The 25,260-nt window shown below is 37.1% G+C and overlaps 1 pseudogene; it reads right to left on the bottom strand.

Annotated features, from left to right (window-relative positions):
• Positions 1-2,751: 2,751 nt before the first annotated feature.
• On the bottom strand, positions 2,752-2,864 carry LOC122126376 (annotated as a pseudogene).
• Between the last annotated feature and the right edge of the window lie 22,396 nt (positions 2,865-25,260).

The following is a 25,260-nucleotide window of genomic DNA, read 5'->3' as shown; positions in this document are numbered from 1 at the left end:
TACAACGAGGATACTAACCTGTTTTTTGACCAATAGTGTAGAAAATTTCCTTTTTTCCACACTCTCACCAAAATTATTACCTTTTATTCAAAGATAATAAAGGGCAGTTTTTTATTATATGCAGTACCCTATACTGGCATTAGACTTAAATCCAACCTGCTAAATGCTTGGAATTACAAGACTTTACCACCATAACTGGTTCCATTGATTTTTTTGATGAGTTATAATATTTATGAAGTTGTATCATAGTAATTTTGAATTATATTTCTCTAATGACTTCTGCTCAAAAAGTATTAAGGCAGCTTAGAAGTTGTATTAAAAACAACTTTGTAAACCCACAGGAAATTTTCAGGGCTTTATGGAGAACATGTCTATTCAGACTTTTGTCCATTTTTAATCTGGTTTCTGGTTAATCTCATCTTTAATCTCGCTAAACCAGATCAATAATTAATTCAAGGTAGTAGAAAAGAAAAAAAATGTAGCAACTCCCAACATTTTTCAGTTTTCAAAAACATGGTATTGCTTAAATCATTTTCTGTTAACAATTGACACTATATAACTCAATTTAGTTAGACTTGTTACAAGGCTGTAGTTTATTTATTTTACATTGATTGCTCTTTCCAAAGCCTGTTTTTCTAATTTCCTTTGGTTTCTTTCAGTCTCAAGTAGCTCAGATTTCAAACTGAAGAATAAATGGAAGGAAGCAAACAAAAAAAATACAGTTCCTCTCATCCGATGATGCCTGTATAAGAATGAGGAAATAGTTCATCCTTCTAAGGACCTATGATAGGACAACAAAAAAAGAATTTATTCTTCTATGTCTTCTTTATCTTTGCGATGTAACTAAAATGTTGTAAAACACAATATACTGCTCAGATATTTTTATGTTTTATCAGTTTTGCACATTTTCATATGGATTTCACCTCAGTCTACAACATTCCTTCATCATCCTGTCCCTGATATTTTTACACTATCAAGACATAAGATAACCAATTTGATTTACAGCATGAGAAGTTATCCACCTGGCTTCCTTGGAAGCAGAGCATGATCAATAGATATTACTTCTGGTTGCTCACTACATGTAATGGTTTCTGTACTACTTATCACATTCTATTTAGTATTTAAAAAAGACTGCTGGCTAAACTCAAAGCTCATTCCTAGATGTTTATGTTAAGTATTTCACAAGTTTTATTCCCTTAATTGTTAAGATAACATTTGCTTTAATGCTAATGTTATTACCATTTTAGTGTTGGGAAAAATTGTAATTAAAGGCAATAAGTGCATGGCCTAAAGACACATAAAGTGAGGAAGGAAATGAGTCAAAGTTTCAGAAAGTCTTTCAGCAATACACAAAAGGTAGATAAAAATCTCTCCATTCTATGACACTCTCAATTCAATATTCATATTGTCCAAGAAATAATAACATACTAAATATTGTCCATGGTGATTGTTTTATGTCACATTTGTATTCAACACAGATTTTGTTGGAGACATTGGGTTATCATGCACAGAACTGAGCTTATACATTGAGGTCCAAAGAGAGGAAAATTTCTTCTGTCCCACAATTCCAGTATCCTTTTTAAAAAGTACTAAAATTTTAAATATCATCACCTACTGTCTTATAAGTATCCAAAAATTTTAAAATCATAAATAATCACTCCAAAATGCTGTAAAATTGGAGATGCTAATAAATGCCTTGCTGAAGTAAATTTTCTTCTACTTTTAACGTTATTCTGAAAGCCTTTGCTGGTTTGTCACACCTGTAATCCTAACTACTCGGGATATCTACTCATGAGCCTGAGATCTGTGGCTAACAGTTGGAAGCCAATCAGGGCAAAAGAAATTCATGAGATTCTTTTTCAAAAATTTTAATGAATTAGCAAAGGGCCAAGAATGGAGATGTAGCTCATTTAGTAGCTCACCAATCTAGAGAGAAAAGGCCTAACAAGACTTTGAAGCCCTCATTTCAAACTCTGAGCACGCCAACACATATGCAAGTGCTTGAACACATGCGTGCATTCACACACATATTTATTCAAAATGCCTTCATAACGGAGTTTTTCATGAATTTCTTTGCTAACGATATTATATGAGTAAAATAAAGGAAATAAACTCTTCCATCTCAGAACATTTTTATACGTTCTTATTGTAAAAATACTGTACATAGGGGTAACACTTACATGAGCAAGGTAATGAGTATATTTCCTAACAAGTATTGTTACTTCCTCCTTTTTGTTCCCCTACCATCCCTTCCCTCCCACCTCCACAAGTCCATTAACCTCCTCCCTTTCCCCGCCTCAATTGTAAAGTTCACTTTACAACATAGTTTCTTGTGCATCTCATTGTTACAATGGGTCAACCTGTATCCCTATTTAAGCATTTTGTTTTATTCCTTCCACTCAGCAAATTAGAGGAGAGTATATAAAAGATGTAGGCGCATCAACTTCAAATACAGTGAAAACAGGTGTTATAGCATGGGGGAGAAACATATAAAGAAACAAAAAAAACCCCACACTGTACGTTATAAGTACATGAGAAAAAATAGCAAGAAAAAAACACTTGTGTCCCTAACTTAGGGTTCATTTCCGTTAACATAACCTTATCTGGTCATATACACATAACTTTTGACATTTTCTGCTTATCCCAGACATATATTAGTTATTGAAATTTAAAGAAACCATGGGACCAATGTTTCTTTGGACTTGGCTTACTTCACTTAATAATTTTTTTTCCTCATCTTTCCATTTCCTAACAAATTGGGTGATGGAATGCTTCAGGAATTTGCCTGTTATCCTTGTGCAGGGGCCATGTTAATCTCCTCTGTACCATTCCAATGTTAGTGTATGTGATGCTGAATTGACCACAGAACTCTTTTTTAAATATAAATTGTAAATGATTTTCTTAAACTAGACAATTCAACAAAAACTAAGTTTAAAAGAATTGTGAAATTTTAGAACCATGTACTTCTTACATAAGTACACATTTAAGAATAAAGTCAAGATTGACATGTCAAAAACAAAATAATTCCAGTTATTTGTTGTTCAAGAGATGTGTAGGAGGAGGAATTCAATTATTCTATACAAGGGACCTGTCATAATGAACACTGCAGCAAGTGTTAAGGTTTGTTAAAAGTTTTAATGTTTTAAATATATTTAATTTTGGGAATTTGCTTATATATGCCAAAACTGGGGCTGTTTGGCAGGTCATAATACTTTTCTATAAAGTATTTAAGATTTATGGTAGCAGATAAATACTACTAAGTATGTACATTTCAGTGTTTATAGAAACTTTACTAATGAGAAGTTGCAAAGTCTTTGTGTAAAGGAGCAGAATAAAGAGTTGACTATGTTAACTACACAGTTTCTGTTAAAACAGTAGGCTTTCCTTACTTTATATATTAGTGAGGAACAAATGATATTATAAGCCATATAGATGAACTATAAATGGTAATCTTAGTGGGTGATTTAAACACTACTCATAGCCTATAAAATTCTTGTTGAACATCATAATCTTAGCCAGTGTTAAATGTAAAGAAATATGACAATAATAAAATCTAATTTGTAGTACACTTCACATACTGAAAACACTGGTAATTGTTTTGTTTATTATTTTATTAATCATTAATATTAAATTATTGGTTTTCTTTATTTGTAGTATTTTTTCCTTGTTGTAATATAATAGAACTTTTTGTAAGTTGTCATTAGGAGGTACTTTGAGAAGGTTACTGGGATGGCCACACCATTTTTTATAGGTGCATGTGAATTTATAAAGAGGAAAATTAAGAACAAAATATGTATTTAAAAAATGATCAAGTAGAGTCTAGTTCAGGAGTGTTCATAAATGTCCACACCTTAATTTTAGCCCTAGACTGAAGAGGAGTTCTTACAGAGTTGAGGCCACAAAAGTGAGAGACTGTGTTTTGTTTTGTTTTTTATTTTTATTTTGTTGGTCATGGCGCTTAATGTCCGGGGCTTAGGTGCTGTCCCTCAGCTCAAGGCTAGTGATACCACTTGAGCCACAGCACCACTTCCATCTTTTTCTGCTTATGTGATGCTGAGAAATCAAACCCAAGGCCTCATATTGCTGAGAAATCAAACCCAAGGCCTCATGCATGCAGGCACTCTACCATTGAGCCACCTTCCCAGTACCTGAGAGACTGGGTTTTAAAAAATCATCTAAACAACATTTGTTTTCTGCTTTGGGTTATATAATGAAATATATGAGTATCTTTTTATGTTTTTGTGCATTGTCATACTTTATATTTATACTAACTTCACCCACTTTATCCTTGTCAAAGTCATGAAATATCTCTGAGAGTTTGCTTCTGTGAAGATTGTTTTTTTTTTTTTTTTCGGGAGGGGGGGGGTCAGGTAGTGGGCCTGAACTCTGGGCCTGGGCGCTCTCTCTCAGCTCTTCAGCTCAAGGCTAACTCTCTACCACTTGACCCACAGTGCCACTTCCGGCTTTTTTCTGCTTATGTGGTGCTGAGGAATCGAACCCAGGGCTTCATGCATGCAAGGCAAGCGCTCTACCACTGAACCACCTAACCATCCCTGTGAAGATTTTTTTACATTTATCATTTCTTCTGAGTCATTTTTATTTTTTATCAAAATCACTTTATATTTCATGTTTATGGGTATTTACACAGAGACAGGAATATAGAGGATATAGTTTACCAACTGAACATTAAAATTAAGCTCAAAAATAAAAATCAGCCTTAATACATATTTTCATATCTTTCCCCACATTCTCCCTAAAAGAAGACAATATTAAAAATGTCTGAGGGAAGCTTTTTAACTCCAATTTTCTTGGGCTTCCTAAGTTTAGAATTCTTTTGCCCTTCAGACTGTGTTTCTTGTTCCTCCCTTTTCTCGACTCCATTATTAGAGATTTTTCTCAGAGATGACTCCATCTCCAACTTTTCACTCTGCCTATCTGGACAAATGAATTTGCAAATCAAGACTCTTAGACAGAAAGATTTTAAGAGCCTGAATCTAACACACTTCTCTCATACACCAACCCTACAAAGACACAAGTAACAAAACAGGATACAGAGTTTCATTTTTTTCTACCAAGGCCAATGCCTGAAGTTGCTTGCTTCTGAGGGTGCCTGTTTGTGACTTTCCTGATGTTGCCGATTAACTTTATACCTAGGTCCATTATCAGCTACCAAGGATGGCATGTTTAGACTATCCAGGAGGTTGGCTCAACAGGGCGTCTGGATGTGTCTCCTATGAGGGGCTCCTAGGATCCCTCATGAATGGCACAGAAGATCTGTGTTGGAAATACCGGGAGCAATTAAGGTATCCTACAAACACCATCTCAGCAAGGCAAAGTTTACTCTGGCAGAAGGCATCCTGTCACATGTCCAAGTTGAATAAGCACAGTGGATAGGCAGCCCACCACTGGCTCCCATGAATTTGAGCTTTGGGATCATCTTTCATGATGGCTCAAACTTTTGACCCCTTTCAAACTAGTCAAAAGCTTTAATAATCAACCAAATCCGAACACCTGGCCATATGAAAAATAACCAACTTTTACCCACCTGGTGTTCTACTACTAGTGCCATGTCTCTAGCCCCTAGCACTTCTCTAAAATAGCATTGGTAAGGTTTTGACTACCTTTACAAGGGCAGTGCTTATATCAGTCAAGCACTTCAAGATTTAACTTCTACAATTCTCCCATCTGGTTTTGCTTTCTTTTCTTCCAAACAATAATAATTGACTTTCCTATTCAGCAGTATCCAATAAGATATTTTGATTTTAAAAAGGGTTTGATTAAGGCAGATTTTCAGTCAGTTACTGAACAAAACCTGTTATAGAAGAGATAAAGCACCCATGCACACATTACTATGAGAACAATTACTAAAGAGTTAAATATTGAGACCATGAATCATTGTTAAAATTCTTGCTCTATCATCAAACTAGTAAAGGAATCTGCCACCACACAGACACACAACCTTTTTTATAAGTGACTGGGGGCTGGTCTTGGGTTTGATCTCATGCTCTGGGCACTGTCCCAGAGCAGTTTTACTCAAGGCTACCACTTTAGCCACAACTCCAGTAGTATCTTTTTTGCACCTTCATTGGAAATAAAAGTCTCATCTTTTCTGTCTGGGTTGGCTTCAAACAGATCCTCAGAATTTAGCCACCTGAGCATTTAGGATTATACTCAGTATCATCTCAGTTTTTAGGTAATTTGTTTCCTATATTCAATCCTTGTAAGTCTTTCTGTACCATTGGCCTCCAACCACCACACAGATTACCTCTGAAGTATATTTATTCTTTTATTTTTATATATTTATTGTAAAAGTACTGTACAGAGGGGTTAGTTACATGAGCAAGGTAAAGCATACATTTCCTATCAAGCATTGTTACGTCCTCCTTTATATGTCCCCTACCATCCCTAATCTCCTAGCTCCAAAACTACCCTATACACTACCCCGAACCCCGCCTAAATTGTAAAGTTTGTTTTTCAACAGTGTCTTGTGCATCTCATTGTTACAATGGATCAACCTGTATTCCTATTTAAGTATTCTGTTTTTTCCCTTTCCCTCCCCAAACTAGAGAAGTGTATATACAAGATGGAGGGCACCAACATCAAAAACATTGGAAACAGGTATTATACTGTTTTTTGGGGGCACAGAATACAAAGAAACAAAAATCACACGAAACATTATAAATATGTTAGAAACAATAGCAAGAAATATAAAAAAACACTTGTGCCCCTATGTTGGGGTTCATTTCACTTATCACCATCTTATCTGTTCAAGTATTATATTTAGACCAAATTTGTCCCATTCAATTCTACCAGTGGCTCCTAGTTACTTTTACATGGTGGCATTTCCAATAAATAAATCCTGCTGATTAATAAAAGCACATATTGGAATAATTCGATTATGGAGATCATAGATTGTGGAGATCAACAGAATAAAACTAATTTAAGCTGCTTTTTCTGGTTTCTAGCTTTAAGCTCTTTGGGAAATTTTCAGGAACTCCTAAGTAAATATGAAATTTGTAAATATGGAGTTTGTATTTTCAAATATGAAGTTTGAATGACCCGCTAACTAAGAAGTCCCTCCTTAATTTAAGGTGTTTGAAAATGGTCAGGGGTGGATTGGCCAATGTAACCAAAGCACAGATTCCACTCCAGTTGGCCAGTAACATCTCCAATAGTGGTCTCCTGGAATACCACCAGACTTTTCCCCTGGCTATGATTTGTACTTCCTGCTCATCTCAAAGGTTTGGCCTTCACTACACCCAGGTAAGTTTCTCAGAAATGTCCAATTTTCCCCAGGTAATTGACCTGGAAAGAATGGAGTTTATCAGTTTCAGGGGTTTTTGGAATAGACTCTTGCTTCTGAGAAGAGCAACAAGGTGTTCCAAGTTGTCTCGGATCACATTTTGCTGACCTCTCATGAATTTCATGCACATGGGGTCTGAGCTCCATGACAGCACAAATAGGACCTCTTGTGTGGCCTCCCTGCCACACAGTCATAGCAGTACTCCATATATGAACAGAATCACCACAGTATTTACCAAACTTATTCAGTCTCAATTTGAATCTGGGTAGACTCAAAATTGGAAGACATACACAGAGTGTCTGCTCCAAGATTGAATTTGCAGTCATATCATAAGATTAACTAGAGGGTCCATTGAGGCCCTGGAATTAAGCATGATCACTTTAAGGGCATTAAGAGTGTTTGGAGTTCCCCAAGGAGGATGTTTTTACAAGTCAAACATTAGACATTTATCTGGGCATTATGAAACTGAATCATGTTTTGACCAATTTTATCAGTAACACCCTCCTTACTAGCAGGCAATGCCCCTGCCTACTAGAAGGGAAACTTGCATTCTTGTTAGATAGAAACCCCCAAAACTCCTTCCCTCTTGGTAGGAAACCCTTCCTCCCTCTTGGTAGGAAACCCTTTAGGTGTAACTTACCTTTTTTTTTTTTTTTTTTGGTCGGTCTTGGAACTGAACTCTTTGCCTGGGTGCTGTCCCTCAGCTCTTCAGCTCAAGATTAGTCCTCTACCACTTGAGCCACAACACCACTTCCAGCTTTCTCAGTGGTTTATTGGCGATAAGAGTATCACAGAATTTACCGGCCTTGCCTAGCTTTGAATGACCATTCTCAGATCTTAGCCTTCAGAGTAGCTAGGATTACAGGCGTGAGCAACCAGTGCACATATTTTTTTTCTTTTTTCTATTCTTTGTTCTTGGGTTTGTTGGTTGTGAGGCCTGAAATCTGGGTCTGGACACTGTCCCTCAACTCTTCAGCTCGGGGATAGCTCTGTACCACTTGAGCCGCAGTGCTTTTTCTGCTTACATGTTGCTGAGGTATCGAACCCAGGTGTTCATGCATGCAAGGCAAGCACTCTACCACTAAACCACCTTCCCACCTCTTCGTCTGAGTTTTAATTAACTCACTTGCCAATGTTCAAACCTTCTAAAGTCTTTGTGCAGGGTCTGGGAAGGTGGTTCAGTGGTAGAGTGCTTGCCTTGCATGCCTGAGACCACGGGTTCAATTCCTCAACACCACATAAGTAAAAAAGAAAAAGCGGGAAGTGGCACTGTGGCTCAAGTGGTAGAGTGCTAGCCTTGAGCTGAAGAGCTGAGGGACAGTGTCCAGGCCCAGAGTTTAGGCCCCACGACTGGACCCAAAAAAAAAAAAAAAAAAAGGTCTTTGTGCAGCTTTGGTCTCCAATCACCACAGAAGCTCTTCCCTTGTCAGGTAATGTTTCTTTCTAGAGCTAATTTTCCCATGCCATCCTACTAGAGCATTTAGTTTATGGGTTAAAAAAATTTAGTATAATTAACAAATCTCTTTTGATTTTATTCTACTCTATATTTTATTTTTGCCAGTCCTGGTGCTCCCTGAGCTTCTTTTGCTCAAGGATAGCACTCTACCAGTTGAACCACAGTGCCACTTCCAGCCTTTTCTGATTATGTGGTTCTGAGGAATAAAACCCAGGGCTTCATGCATGCTGGACAAACAATTTACCACAAAGCCATATTCCTAACCCCAAAAATATTTTATTTATACTAATCATAAGAATAAAACTGATTCATAAGGTGCTGTCTGGTTTCAGGCTTTGAACTTTTTGGAAACTTAGGTGGGGGTGATCCTGAAAAGCACCTAAGTAATTAGGAAATACGAATGACCCTCTAGGGAAGGGTCTCTCCTAACTAGTATAAAATGTTTGAGAATGGACAGGTGGATGAAATGCTAGGGTGAAAGGGATGGCCAGTTGAACCAAAGTACAGGTTCTACTCTAGTTGGCCAGGAAGGTCTACAACAATGGTCCTCCACAATACCATTAGACATCTCCCATGGCTATATTTAGTGATTACTGCTCATCTCTTCAAGGTTTGGATTTCACTGCATCTTGATAAGTTTCCCAGAAATGCCAATTATCCCTCCCCGTACCTAGAGAAGCAAGGGGTTTAGTTGGCTTGGGAAGACAGGGTTTTTGTCTTAGATCCATACTCTTGTGAACAGCAATAGCAGGGTCTTACAAGTTTCCCCAGGCCGTGTTTGACTGACAGATCATGCATCCATGCCCTTGGGGATCTGAGGTTCATCATAGTAGGAAGTGGACCACTTGTTTTTCTGGTTTCTGTGCCATAGAATCTTAACAGTAATGGTGGGCAGAATATTTAACCCATTTCACCCAAGCATTATTTTCTTTGTCACAAGACTTGAGCTGAAGGGCTCAGGGACAGCACCCAGGGCCAGAGCTCAAGGCAAAAGCCCTACTACTTGAGCCACAGTACCACTTCCAGTTTCTGGTGGTTAATTGGAGATAAGAGTCTCAAGGACTTTCCTGCCCTGGCTGGCTTTGAACTCTAATTCTCAGATCCTGAGTAGCTACGATTGCATGTGCAAGCCACTGGCACTTGGTTTTTGACTTGAATTTTAAGTCTACCCAGAGAGTCTGCTTCTGAAACTAAGATTCAATGCCATACATCCTTGGATCAGCTAGAGGATCAATCAAGCCTGGATCAATCCAGGCTTCAGGGGCAAAGTGGGCAGCTGGGGAGTTTAGTGAGTAGGAATTTTTTGAGTTCTCCTTTCAGGATATAAGATTTAAAACACACACATGCAAGCACATATTCATAACAAGTTTTTGTTTGGACAAGTGCACATTATGGAGCTCCATAATGAAAACCATCCATTATTTAATAGTGTTCTCAGACCTTTGTCAACATTCTCCCAATGGATTATCAGAAGCAGGTCCTTAGATCATTTTTCTTGGGTTCCTTAGGCCTAGAATTCTTATTCCCCATTTTAGCAGGTCTCTTGTGATTTCAGTTTTTGGTGCATTTAATCCTCCCTATTGTAAGTTTCTTGTGCACCCTTCTCATATTTAACTTTCCCGTTACTGGAGATTTCTCAACAATAGATTCCTCCAGCTCCCACATTTTTATTCTTGGGCCAGAGAATGAAAACACACATTGAGACTCAAGTTCTCTTTGTGCCTAAGACACACTCAGCCCATAAAAATCCCCAACCAACCAGGTAGTATGCTCTAGTCCAATTTTTCCTCTCATGGCTGATGCATGAGATTACTTTTTATTGAGGTGCTTTCTTGGGCCCTTTCCTGAAATTGCTGATACACTTTCCTTCCTTTACCACAACCGATGGTGTATAACCCAACCTTGAGCTATCTCAACAAGTCAGGTTGTGTCTCCTCCTGAGGGTCTCCCTACATCCCCCTTTCATAACATGGATCCTGGACTAGTCCCCACATTGTTGGGAATACTCCCTTACTGTAACCCAATATCCCAAGAAAGACCACCAAGTTGAAAGGAACTTAGCATGGCAAAGTTTAGTTCTGTTAAAGGGCATGTTATTGACAGGAAGCAACCACTCTGAGTAGGAAGTCTGCCCAAGTTATACCCCTAATGAGTTACTACTTCTGGTATTGATCACAAGTTGTGTTCACAATCTTGCTGTATTGGCTCTTTTGAAGCACAGCTGGTTATTTTGAAAGGGATTAACAGTTTCAGAGCAATCCACTAAACCAGGACAACCAGGCCAGAAATTGTTAGAAAATTCTTACTCAGCTTGTGCTTTATGAGTTAAACTATTTATTCCTAAAGTCCCTAGAACAATTTTAGTAAGAGGATATACTTTAGTTATATAGCTTTGTGGAAGATGATTATGCTTAGTCAATGTTTTCCCTCAATCCATCATTTTTAGAGAAAAAGATTATTCTAACTCCTACACAGTCCATTTCCAGACAGAATTTATTATAAGCAGCTCCCTTTTTTTTAATTTAAGTTTTTATTTTTTGTGAACATACTGTACAGAGGGGTTACAATAACATGGGCAAGATAATGAGTACATTTCTTATCAAGCATTGCAGCCTGCTCCTTTGTTTACCCTTCACATCCCTTCCCAGCCTCCCCCCGCACCCCCAATCCCGGCCCCCCCTCCTGCACCAATGTTGTAAAGTTCATTTTTGACATGACGACTTGTACTTATAGTTGCATCGGGTCCACCTGTATCCTTAAATGACTTGTTTTTCCCCATCTCCTCCACAAATTATACCGACATCAAATATAGTGAATGCAGGGGTTGTACTGTTGGGGAGGGACATACAAAGCTATAAAGAAATAATCTTATAAATGAGTTAGAAACAAATGCATGACAGAAAAAAAAACATTTAAATACTTATCTAAGGGTTCATTTTCCTAACATCCCATTATTTGATCTTTCCTTCTTGACTCATACATATACTAGATATAACAAATAAGGGAAACCATGGGACCTTTGCTTCTTTGGGCTTGGTTACTTCACTTAATAAAATTTTTTCCAAGACTTTCCTAACAAATGGGGAAATGTCATTCTTTGTAATATAAGCATAGAATTCCATTGTGTATATATACCACATTTTCTTGATCCATTCATCTACTGAGGGGCATCTGGGTTGGTTCCATATCTTAGCTATGGTAAATAATGCTGCAATAAGCATAGTTGTGCTAGTGCAACTCCCTTTTTGGAATGGAGGCTTATGAGCTTCCAGGTGAAAACACCTTATTTGCATATTGCCTTGGTTCCCTTAGGCAAACTCGCCTCAGCAAGTGGTTATGAAACCTACAGCTATGTATGGCTGCTTCATTATAAAGAACCTGTCTTGTACCGCTAATAGAAAGAGGAAAGTCTGCTCTCTGGAAGCACGTAGCTATGGACTTAAGCACACTTACTGAACCCTGAGCACAGAACACAGATTGAGCTGCAGCTTTTTCAGAGCCATAGATGAATCAATCAGATACCAGCTGCTTGGCTGACCACAGGGCACACTTCTGATGCCTCATTTCTGAGGCAAAGCAGTTCTAAGCTGCCAAGACATTATGGTAAGAAGAAGCCTGAGGGGGAATTCTTGGTGGGAAGGAGAAGGTGAAAGTTTAGATTTAGGTTTTAGAAAATGCAAGCCACTTTCTGAATTGCTTGAGGCAACGAGCAGATCATCATATTTTCTAGCCCTCTAGATGCACAGTATGAGAACACTTCCCACATCTCGCATTCAATCCTTCCTGCCTTGCAGTCTTCAATTCCCTCTTACAGGAGTTAAGCAATTTTTAAGAAAGCAAAATTCAGCGAACCTAATTGAGCTTGTGAAGAAAACATATCCTCTGGCTTTAGAATAGATCAATTTCTATCTCAGAATAAGAGGAAGAAAAGAAACCATATTCTACATAATTTAACACCTTAAACATGCTAGTTTGCTGCATTAACTTTTCATTTATTAGATTCATGCAAGAAAAAATTAGAAATCTGAGAATTTCTGGAGCCTTTGCTAGCCTAATATAAGGTTCTTGCTGTTTATTATTTGTTTGTTTGTTTTGTTTTTTCCTAATACTTTAGAGATTCTAGTTAGAAGAATTGAGAAAATGCAGATATTAGCCTGGTTCAGATTAATATGAAACCACAGCACCTAAGTTAGCAAATTCTAAATCTAGTCTCAAAGATGAAGCTCAAGGCTTCCCTCCACGCAACATCTTCAGAATAACAGTTTTGTCTAAGTCTCGGGTTTGTTTGTTTGTTTTCTTTAAAGAATTAGAGAGCAGAACAGTTTTAAAGCAGTTTTTCTTCAAAGCAAAAAGAGAGCAGTGCAACAGTCTCTTCTTCAAAGCAAAAACAGAGCAGTGAAGCAGACTCCCTAGCGAAAAGAGGGACATAGTGTCTCATAATTGGTTTCCTAGTCTCTGAGCATGAGTAGGGAATTTTTCCTTATTGGATGCCCCATCTCAGAGCACAAGCACAGAAAACACTTTTGATTGGATGGGAAGTAGAAAGACACTCCCCAGACCATAGTCAGAAAAAGATATGTGTTAGCACCTAAAGCTTCGCGGGAAAAGGGTGTGTATTTTTTGCTGCATCATTCATTCCCACCATGTTGGAGCCAGTTCCAACCATTACTTTTTATACATAACTACCCAGATGAAGTGGTTTAACTCCCTCTGAGTGGCACATAACCACTTCTTACTCACAGGGCACTGTACATTGTGATGTCCCATCAACACTATGTTGACAGAGAAATTCGATGTCTAAATTGCTGTTTTGAAGAAGCAAAGACCTCTGACTTAAACTTGCACACTTAACTTAAAATTTATTGTCTTTTTTTCAACTCAGTAGCATTACTTACTAAAATAAGTGTATTTTTCATTTTGATATATCCACATAGCATACAATGTACCACGATTATGATTAACCCCTTCAGAATTCTCTCCCAGGTTTTACTAATCATTTTAAGAATACAACATAGTAGTAATAAGTACATTTACAATATTGTACAATCTCAATGTCCATACTCTTTACATCCTCCAAGTTTCAAATTCTTTATTCATTAAAACAATTTTCCACTCTCCTCTGCTTCAAGGTACACATCAAGTATGATTTTGCTTTCTGTCTCTATCAATTAGACTGTTCTATGTAACTACTGATATAAGTAGAATCATGTAATATTTGGTCTTTTTATGACTGGCTTTTTTCACTTAGCAGTGTTCTAAAGATTCATCCATAATATAGTATATGTCACAAAATAATATTTTTTTTGGGGGGGGGTCCGGTCGTGGGACCTGAACTCTGGGCCTGGGCACTGTCCCTCAGCTCTTCAGCTCAAGGCCAGCACTCTACCACTTGAGCCACAGTGCCACTTCCGGCTTTTTCCTTTTTCTTATGTGGTGCTGAGGAATTGAACCCAGAGCCTCATGCATGCAAGGCAAGCGCTCAACCACTGAGCCACCTTCCCAGCCCCATAATTCTTTTTAAAGTTGAAATAATATACCACTGTATGTATAAACCACATTTGCTTTAGCTCTTCATTTGTTGATGGCCACTAGATTGCCTCCATGTTTTGAGTATTGTACAAAATGAATATGAGTACAAGATCTTTTCCAGACCTTGCTTTTAGATGTTTAGGTTATATGGCCAGAAATGGAGTCACTGGATCACATGAAAACTCTCTTTTTTTCTTTTTTTTAAAATTTTTTTGTCATGGGGCTTGAACTCAGGGCCAAGTCACTGTCCCTGAACTTTTCCTCAAGGCTAGAGTTCTACCACTTTAAACCACAGATCCACTTCCAGTTTTCTGCCCAGGCTGGCTATGAACCGTAATCCTTGGATTTCAGCCTCCTGTCCTGAGTGGTTAGGATTACAGGTATGAATAATCCTGTCTTTAATTGTTTGAAAAGATGCCATTCTGTTTCCTATAGAACTGTTCCAATTTTACCACACTTTTGTCAATATTGTTACTTTATTTTTTTGTAGTTATCCTACCTAATTCATATGAAGTGGTAATTTTCTTCATTATTTTGACTTACACTTTCATGGTGATTAGTGATGTTAAACACCTTCTTCGTGGGCTTGTTAACACTGTCGTCTCTGGAGAAACATCTGAGTTCTTTGCACATTGTAAAATCAGGTTGTGTGTCGTTGCAATGATGTTTTTATATATTTTTGATGTGAACCTCTTATCAAATATATACTTGCAATAATTTTATATTCAATTCTGTGTTGCTTTTTTGTACACTGTTGATTGCAACCTTTTATGCATCCTGATTTATGTTTTCCTACAATGAATGACCCTTCATTGATGTCAGTTTCCAGTATGTCTTCCGGTCCTGTAACTACGAACCATCATATTGATTTGCACTCCTGCTATGGTAACAGTGAAGTAAAGATACATAATTATGCTCTGGTCACCTATCTACTGCCACTTTTGAATCTCTCTCTCTTAGCTTTTCATAAAGACCTTGGGGCATACCCACAATTTATTTGGTCCTTAAAAACCTGTAGAAAGTTACAGGACTTAAATTTAGTTAGTTTCAATGGAAATACATGACTTGCAATTTCTTTTTTTTCTTTTTGTACATTTTTGATTGTAAGAATACTGTACAAAGGGGTTATAGTTACATGACAAGGTAATGAGTATATTTCCTATCAAGCATTTTTGCATCCTCCTGGCAAATAAGATGAAATTTGAGACCTTCGTAATACAGAAGCACACCAAAACTCTAGGTATGTATTTTTCTTCATATGAGTATTTATAATTGTGTGAAGCTAGAGATTTAACCTATTTGCAAGTTAATAATGAACTTGTCACACTTTATGGATGTTAGACGATTTATGATGCTCTTGGGTCAGAGACAAAAAGCACCTAATTTTTACAGTAATAGTGACAGCCAGTAAGATATGTGTGTATGTGAATATTTATATATTTCAAGTGTTGCTCCCATCCCTCAGTGCCACTGAGTGAAGTAAATATAGCCATGTGAAGCCTATACAAACAATGGGTTCTGAGTTTGAGCAACTGCGATCTTTATAGTGAGCAATAGGCATGCCTGAACTTTACCCTGGAAGATGACAGTATCTTAGAAAAAGCTTGCAAATATACTATGGAATATAGAGCAGCTAGTTTTCACTTGAAGATATGCAAACACTTGAGACTGCTGTGGAATTGTTCTTTTTCTTTTGTTTCTTGAATGTTCCTAGCTACCAAGACCAATACATATTTCTCCTAATAAACACATAGCTCCCCTTAAAAATGAGGCATGACAATTTGCTGAGAATACTTATTATTTTACTAGCCCTAAGCCCTCAATCCTATCTAGAATACAATTCAACAAAAGAAATAGATGAAATTCAAATTTAACACATCTAGAATCTTTTATCTTAGAGCCATTTCTTAATGTAGGTGTGGAAGAAATTAAGGAAAAAAATAGGTCCACAAATATATATTATGAAGATAGTCTATGTATTTTAACAGTAATAAAGGATTACATTTCTGTTTTTTAGTGTGTGAATATTTACAGAGTATGTACAGAGTGCCAAAGTTTATGCCAGGGCATATCATGGAATAGAATGTAGCAAATTTTCTCTATATTGTTTGTATATTTATAGAATTCACCTGTCTGACTTCTCTCCCATTTTGATAAACAGAGCACCTGTTTGATTAAAATACAATCATTATTTTTCTACCTTCAGGATTCCACACACTTTGCTGTATACTAAATATAGAAAAGTTTCATGCATAACCCTCATCTTCAAGTAGCAATTCTCAGTATCCCAAGTAGCTTGTGTTTATCTCCCACCCCTTTCCTCCCAGCTGTCAATCTAGGTGAGTGATGGCTGAATTCTATAAGACAGAAAAGCTCAGAAAATTCAAAGGCATTCAGTTAGTATCTAATGGAAACTTCTTCACTTGGATTATATTTTATCATCACCTTTGTGAGCACTTCAGCTTCCTTATTTGGAAACTGAGATGTTCAGTTAACAGTGAGTAGATGAATCTTATTATTTAAAAATTCATTTAACTGAAATTGGAAGAATTAATTTTTCAGACACTATTCACATTTGAGATTTATTAGCTACATATAGCCAGTGGCTAGTCTGTTAGACAATGCATATATAGAATATTTCCATTATCACATATGTTTCTGTTAGAACTGTTTTAGACCATGTTTTAGCTTGTTAAGGCATGGTCCATGTTCATAAGCTATATATGCTCCCTAGGTGGTAAGCAGACTGAAGATCCAACCAGAAAGATAAACACCCATGAAGTTAAGATATAGGTATAAATTGTTCTACACAGGCACACTTATTTGTGAGGAGGAAGAGGATCAAACAGTCAATGTCAGCAGAATCAACCCTCTTAACTCCAAGAAAGAATAGGTAAAAATTTTAGCAGTTCTTTGAAGCTTTGCTTCTGTGATTGAAATTGACTGTGGTATTCTCAATGGTGATTTTGTTGGAAAATAAAAATGTGTAATTATCACATTAGCTCAGTGAAGAATTAGGGTTTTTGCTTTGTAAATGTAATTTGGTATTTATATGTGACATTTCAATTTCTGTTGGTATCAATACACCACAAATACCTTTATATGGTCTCTGAGTTGTTTCTTTCGTTAATTTTGTTGTTCTTACAGCAGGCATTTTAAAAATTAGTGGAAAAGTTAAAACTTTCTTGTGTTTTGCAATCCCATTATTTCTCCGTAAGCTTAATAAAAAAAGAGAAACCAAGAACTATGTGAGGAAATTGTATCTCCAATCACCTGTTCACTTTCATTAATTACTGGACCAAAGGGAACTGGCTCCCCAGAATCTCACCTTCAGAATTCAAGAATGAGGTGGGAATAAGACAAGGAAATAGAAACATAGTAATTTGCACTGAAGTTCCTGTGCTGTCACAATGAACACTTGTTCTCATGCAATCTTTTTGAATCCCACAGTTAGCTTTTTTGTGGTTTTTATTAGTATGACAAAGATGATTGACTTTCCCAGATTTACAGTTGGAAGTGTGTGGGACACATTCCTTTATCTTGGAATCTTCCTTAAAATTGTGCATCATTCACTTTGGGTCTCAGTCCCTTTTCCATCCTTGTAGCAAGTATGTATTTCTACAAACGGATACGTTGGTTCATCATTTGTTTTTAAATGATTAAATTATATGGATTTTGGAGGTTGTGTGATTTGCAGTAGAAGGGAGGTATTATGCATAGGACCCTTTGGTACATGTTGACATTTCTTTGTGGAATTCTTATTTGGGTCCTCACTCATGAACTCATGTGTAAGTAATTCTCCACATATTCCAGTATACTCCAGTAGAGTGGGGCAATGCATTAGAAATTTAAAACATGCCTATAACTCTTTTAAAGTATACTTTTAAATATAATGATATAAATAAAAGCTTTTGTTTTGTTTTTATTTTTTATTTTAATATTATCGTCAAGGTGATGTACAGAGGGGTTACAGTTACATAAGTAAGGTAGTGATAACATTTCTTATCTAACTTGTTACCCTCTCCCTCATTTTTCTTCCTCTTTCCTTCACTCTCTCAATCCCTCCCCAGTTGTACAAGTCATTTCCAACATAATTAACATTTGATTTCCTTTAATTAAATGTTTGTGATGTTCCCATCCTGGAACTCCACAATGTAAACACTAGAACAACACGGTTAGACCCCTCTGACATGCATATATACATATGCATATTTTCCTACAATTTGGGGTCATATATTTGTTTGATTATTCATTTGTTTATTGCCCAAATTGGAGCTTGAATCCAGGGACTACACATTGTTCTCTGCTTTTTTTTTTTACCTCAGCGCTAGCCGCAGGCCCATTTCTGTCATTTTGGTGGTGAAATGGATTTTCCTCTGGGGGCTGGTTTTGAACCATGATACTCAAATCTCATCCTTGTGAGTAGGTAAGATTACAGGTGTGAGCTTACGTTATAAGTTGACTTTTCATTGCATTATATCATTCATATATTTCCTATCCTTAGAAATTTCATACTGTTCTAAGAACATCGCTTATAATGATTACATGGGAGTCCAGTACTTATAAATTCCATAATTAATTAAACTCTCCCTATCACTGAAAATCTTTGTTGTCTCCAAAATATTAAATACATCATTAAAGTTCTTTTGGATTTTTAATTCTAGTATTTATTTTTATAAATAAGTAAGTATCTGCTGGTTGTTAGAAAGAACCAAATACAAAATTTCTTCTTACATAATGATCCATATTAACTTGGCTCATCTAAAACAGTATGTTACTCCTCCCCATAAAGTTATTCCTTTTCCCAGCATGCAGTTCCAGTTTTGTAACTTTTCACACCTTACCCACTACAATGCTTTTGTCGAAAATCCCTCTTGCTATCATCCAGTTTTTGTAAAAACATTTTCCATGGTATTTCATTAATAGGAAAGCATATTTAACTAATACGAACTCAATGTCATCATTTCCACCGGTATTAGCATTTTAGTCTGGATCAGAACTTGATTCTAACAATATTTCATTTTAATGGAAGAATCAGAGTATTAATCGGAAGGCTGAGGGTTCCCTTATGAACAAATTTTTTCATTCATTGTTTGTTTTTGTTTTGGAATTTCAAGGTTAAAGATTACCAGCTCACATATCCTCTGTTGTCCCTGTATTTGATTCCAGTTATCTACACCATGTATATACATTTTTCTAATTTGGGAAGGGGAAGGGAAACAACAAAATGCTGAAACAAGGATACAGGTTGACCAATTGTAACAATGAGAAGTACAATACACTGTTGAAAACGAACTTCACAACTTCAGGGTAGGGGGAAGGAGGAGTTGGGGAAGTAAGGAGGGAATGGAATGTAGGGGGAAAACAAAGGAGGGGGTAACAATGCTTGACAGGAAATGTACTCATTACTGTACTGAAACTGTAACCCTGTAACCCTCTATACAGTTTCTTTACAATAAAAATATTTTTAAAAAGATTACCAGCTCTTACTTCCATGGTTAACTTGCTATGCACGTTAAATACTTCGTATGGCTCAAAAGGGGAAACCAAAAAGAAAGCCATTTTCAATATACATATTTATTTATTGCTGTAACACCGAGATGCCAAATCCAGTGCCAAGCACACAAGAACCCAGATTACAGTCATTAACCTCTAGAATTCTGAGTTGTTTTCTTTGGCTGGAAATCTCTTAATTGCATTATGCACAATATGCAGAAATGTCATGGATAAAAACAGTTCTACAAGATCAGGAAAATTTGCACCATGATAAAAAGAGGAAAATAAGACAAGAAAAATTCTATTCCTGTTTATATAAAAGCTAGGATTGGACATGGGTCTACCAATAGACTGAAGAAGAGAGACAATTAATTAAGTGAGTTGTCATTATAAATGTAATAATATAATGATATACATGATAAAATAGAACCTGATGATGAGCCATGAACTCTGCCTGGGGAGTTCAAAAAAATCATTATTGCTACATATCGTGATACATAGGAAGGGAGAAAACAAATATTTTGTAAAATGAAGAAAATCTTATGAAGTTCAGTAATCTCCAAATATTATGATCAAGGAACGTAATGTATCGGGAACAAGGTAGCAGTGAATTGGAGAGTGAAATTGGAGAGATTGAAATGACCATATTGCTTGGTATTATGGTACTTCCTTAATATGCACAGGGTCCTGGGCTCAATCTCCAGCACTAAAAAGGAAGGGAAGAAAGAGACCAAGAAAGATTTGCAAGGTGGTCCTGGCACCATCATAAAAGTTTTATTCTCTAGCCCTGGATTTCATACTGTTAATTACACATTATTACTGCATGGGTGATTTTAAAAGTACAGTTGCCCAAGTCTCAGCAATTTTATATGCGTGGGTACAGATGTATGAACTACAGCTGATATGACTTAGGGGAACCAGTAAAGCACCCAGGATAGAGATATTATGGTAGCACATATGAGTGTAGAACTTGAAGCAAGGTCTGTGAGCCTTTATTTCTGCAGAGAAATAAATGCACATGGTATGTTAGCCCAAGTATGGATCTAGATTAGTCTGAGTTTAAATGTACCAATATACCAGCTTTGTAACCTTTGGTAAATTACCTACCTCTTTTTAAGCCTCTGTTTCCTATTTTGGACATGGGAGCCAATGAGATTACAGGGCAAGAGTGTTCATAAAGTGTTTTCTGGCTATATATTTTTAAATTTATTATAACTATCATTAGTTGACTTGATTACATAGTGTGAATGTGCACCAGGTGCTGGTGAGCAAGGCAGAAGACGATGAAGTGTCCTGTCTTAGGTCTCTCAGGTATTTGATGTCATTCCTTACACTCCAAAATTTATGAAGACAGAGTTGGACAATGAGGCAGTTTTAAAACTTTTCTCTATGGAGCCTTAGTCTCTGGAAAGATGGAAAAATTAAATAGAGAAACTGGGGCTAGGAAAGTAGCTCAGTAGTAGAGTGCTTGCCTTGCATGCATGAGGCCTTTGGTTCGATTCCTCGGTTCCATTCCTCAGCAGAAAAAGCTGGAAGTGGGGCTGAAGCTCAAGTGGTAGAGTGCTAGTCTACAGTTTTAGAGCTGAGGGACAGTACACAGGTGCAGAGTTCAGGCCCCATGACCCACAAAAAAAAATACAAAAACAAAAACCTACAAACAATCCATTTCAGATGGCTTACTGTTAGCCCTTTAGACCTACGATGACAAATTACCCGTGACTGAATTGGTTTCAAACAACAAATTTATTTCTACATTCTGCAGCCTGGAGATCCAAGATTGCAATGCCAGCATAGTCAGGATTTTTTTTTCTGCGTAATTTACTGTATTAACTATCAGAAGTAAAATCTATTTGGTTTTATTTAAATCTCATTCATGAAGGCCTGCCTCCATGACTTAATTACCATCCACATATAAACAAAGGTCCACTTCTGCCTCAAACTGTGATCGTCCTACTTCTGTCTCTCTTATCAATATATGGCACCAGTTTGATTTAGATATTGAGGTACCAGTATTCTATTTTTACCATACCAACAGCAAACCTCCTATAACTTCCAGTGTCTAGTTCATAAGTAGTTAGAATTATAAGCATGTACCACTACATCAAGCTGAATTTTTCTAAAAAGAAATCTTCAGTAGCTCTGCTAACAAAGAGATATTCAATAACTTCTCTTTAGTCACCAATTCTATGCCTCTGGAACTTCTTTCTCATTTTTCTCCTCACAGAAGCTGGCAAGTTTGTGATAAATTCAGTTTGTTAATGCTTTCAAAACATTCCTTTTTAGACTACATTCTTCATGCCTCATGTTCCATAGCATAGTGATTTTCCTTACCAAAAATATTTGTCTCAGTCAGGAGAGGTGACTGATGCCTACAATCCTAGGTACTCAGGAGGCTGATATGTAAAACTTTAGTTGGAATCCAGCCAAATATTTTCTATCTAAATGGAAACTGGGTGCCTTTTATTAACATAAAAATCATAATTCCATATTTGTTATAATAATATCTTACAAATTTAAAGTTATTCATTTGATAACCTTAATAGAAACAAGCAATGAATTATGGATTATCTAAGGAAATAAAAGTCATTCATTACAATCTTAACTTGTTTTAGGAGAGAGCTGAAATCTCCTTCAGAAAACATAACCAGGTGCCATTGTTACATTTTCCTTTCTGTCATTATCAAAGATGCTTCAGAGGAAACAGACCTAAACAGATATGAGTCCTGGAACATATTGTAAATGCCAGCATTGAATGATCTCTCCATGGTAAGAAAGACAATCTTCACAAATTTTCATGCACCTGAACAACCTATCCTGTTGCTTTGCTCTGAGCCTAGATGAGTTTTCCCATTTGTCTTTCTGTGGCACTGCTTCTGGGGCACATGTGCATCTTTTTCTTGATTCAGTCAATATGGAGTCTTATTTCCTCTTGCAAACATTCTGAGAAGATATTGCCAGGCCACAAAAAGTATAGATAAAATTTTCATCCCATATTTTCCCCTTACAGTTCTCTTGTCCTGAAAACTCTTTACTAAACAAAATGGAACAATGATTGCACAGTTATATAAACCAGAGTGAGCAGTATCACACTAGTCATAACACCAGAGAGGAACAAATAGAGGAATCATTATTTGCATTTCACCAGTATCATTCGACCTACTGCTCCATATGTTTAAGTGGGACAACTAATAGATGTTTTGCTAGCCGCCAGTGGCTCACACCAGCAATCCTAGCTACTCAGGAGACTGAGATCTGAAGATTGTGGTTCAAAGTGAGCCCAGGATAGAAAGTCCATGAGATTCTTACCTCTAATTAACTACCAAAAAGCTGGAAGTGTTACTGTGGCTCAAGTGGTAGCAAAGCAGCTCAGGGACAGCACACAGTCCCCAGAACTAGCACACACACAAATACAGATGCTTCTAGTTTTCCTGGCCATGTTGGTTTTTCGTTTGGTGAAGATTTTGTAAGTCAAATAATCTTGATGCCAACTAATAGCTATGCTGTCTTGCGGTTGTAGTCCTCATCTTCATCTTCCTTGCCTGTACAATGAAGAAAATTCTTTACAAAACTGGTGCAATAGGCTAATCTTGTCATAATGTAACTGTGTGAGAGTGTAACCAGGTAAATTGAGGGGGTGGGTTGGGAGAGATAGAGAAGAATGATCAAATTGGTGACATTGACCAAGATGTACTCACAAAATGACATATTAAATTAAAACTCCTCAAAATAAAAAAATATAAAATAAAAACACCCTTTTACACTACTTATGTATAATTTCTTAAGTAGAAAAAATTGTAACAAATGCATCAGTGCAATCCACACTTCTTAGGTATAGATTGCACATAGCTGTTTTTTTTTTTTTTTTTTAAAGAATACAGAACAGTGAAGAGTGGAGCAAATCATTTCCTGAATAAAACTGATCAACTCTACCCCAAAGTTATCATCAATAATGATGTTGACATACACCCTTGATTTCATGCACTGAGAGTATATTTCCCCTCCATCCCTCAATCCTGAGTTTGAACTCAGGGCCAAGATTCTGTCCCAGAGCTTTCCCTCACCCACACTCCATCAAATCTAGTGCTCTAACAGTTGAGCCACAGCTCCAATTCTGGCACTTTTTGGTTAATTGTAGATGAGTCTCATGGATTTTCCTGCCCAGGCTGACTTTGAATCATAATCCTCAGATCTCAGGCTCAGAATATAGGTGTGAGCCCCAGTGCCCAGCTTGAGAACATACTTTTGCACTGTAATTCTCCTCCTTGAAACCTCATAGCCACAATCTTAGGAGAAAAGATTCAGAGAGCCCCCAATTGAAGAACATTCTACAGAATGCCCTGTCCCATACTCATGAAAAAGCAGAAATGCCATCCCTTTCCCTTTGGTGAAAATAATAGATGTTAGATTATTATGACAATAATAATAGATATTATTATAATGCCCACAATATGTATTCCCATCCCCATTGATACCAGGCTTTGTTGAATAACTTACTTTGAAAATGACATGTGAGAAATGATGATGTGTCCTTACTGAGCTTTAGTCCTGTGGTTTCCACTATTTTCTTCCCCTGGGAACCCCCAGCAGTCAGTGAATCCCAGAATGGACACCATGCTGCGTGGCAGTGGACCTGGAAAAGGCTTGGTAGCATGAGAGAGAGTAATCAAAGTTGTAAACTATTGTGTCATTGTGTTTGGTTTCCCACAGTAAAATTAAGCTCACACTCAGGTCCCAGTTCTAGGTAATCTAGGCCTCTTTCTCTCCACTCCCTCACACCCCTACTCATTCTTCTGAATATTTTCTCTTCTACCACCTTCTCCTCAGGTGACACCAGTTCCTGAGTCTCCTTATCCAAGAAATTGTTTATAGGGATAAGCATTGCAGCTTCTTATATTACATTTTCTTTTAGGTGTTACCTCACTTTTGTCTTTCTGGGATTTTTTTCAGCCAGAAGCTCCTAAGTGTGATGGATCCTGAGATAAAATCGTTCTGCTGGGGTTGGGAAGGTTGCTCAGTGGTAAAGTGATTGTTTTACATGCATGAAGCCCTAGGTTCAATTCCTCAGCACCACATAAGCAGAAAAAGCCAGAAGTGGCGCTGTGGCTCAAGTGGTAAAGTGTTAGCCTTGAGCTGAAGAGCTGAGGGACAGTGGACAGGCCCAGAGTTCAGGCCCCACAACTGACTCGGAAAAAATACCTCTGACACATCTCCCTTGCTTGCTTTCACTCACCTCATGTTGGTATACTAAGAGGCCAGAATAAAATGAAGTTCCAGAAACCTTTTGGAAAGAAAAAGAAACCAACGCATGGGAAGTGAGGGCGTTTTAGAAGAGATTAGGAGCTGAACACAGGCAGGAGGGTTCATGGCTTCAACCTCAGCTGTCTTCTGAATCATTGCCCAGTTACCAGCTGTGAGTCTTTGCTCTAAAAATCAATGTGGCGAATTCTGCATTTCTTATTGACTCATTCACATACAC

The sequence above is a fragment of the Dipodomys spectabilis genome, unplaced genomic scaffold, assembly GCF_019054845.1.
Source record: "Dipodomys spectabilis isolate Male_0828 unplaced genomic scaffold, ASM1905484v1 ptg000276l, whole genome shotgun sequence".
Taxonomy (NCBI): Eukaryota; Metazoa; Chordata; class Mammalia; order Rodentia; family Heteromyidae; genus Dipodomys; species Dipodomys spectabilis.
This window is presented reverse-complemented; position numbering and strand designations above follow the sequence as displayed.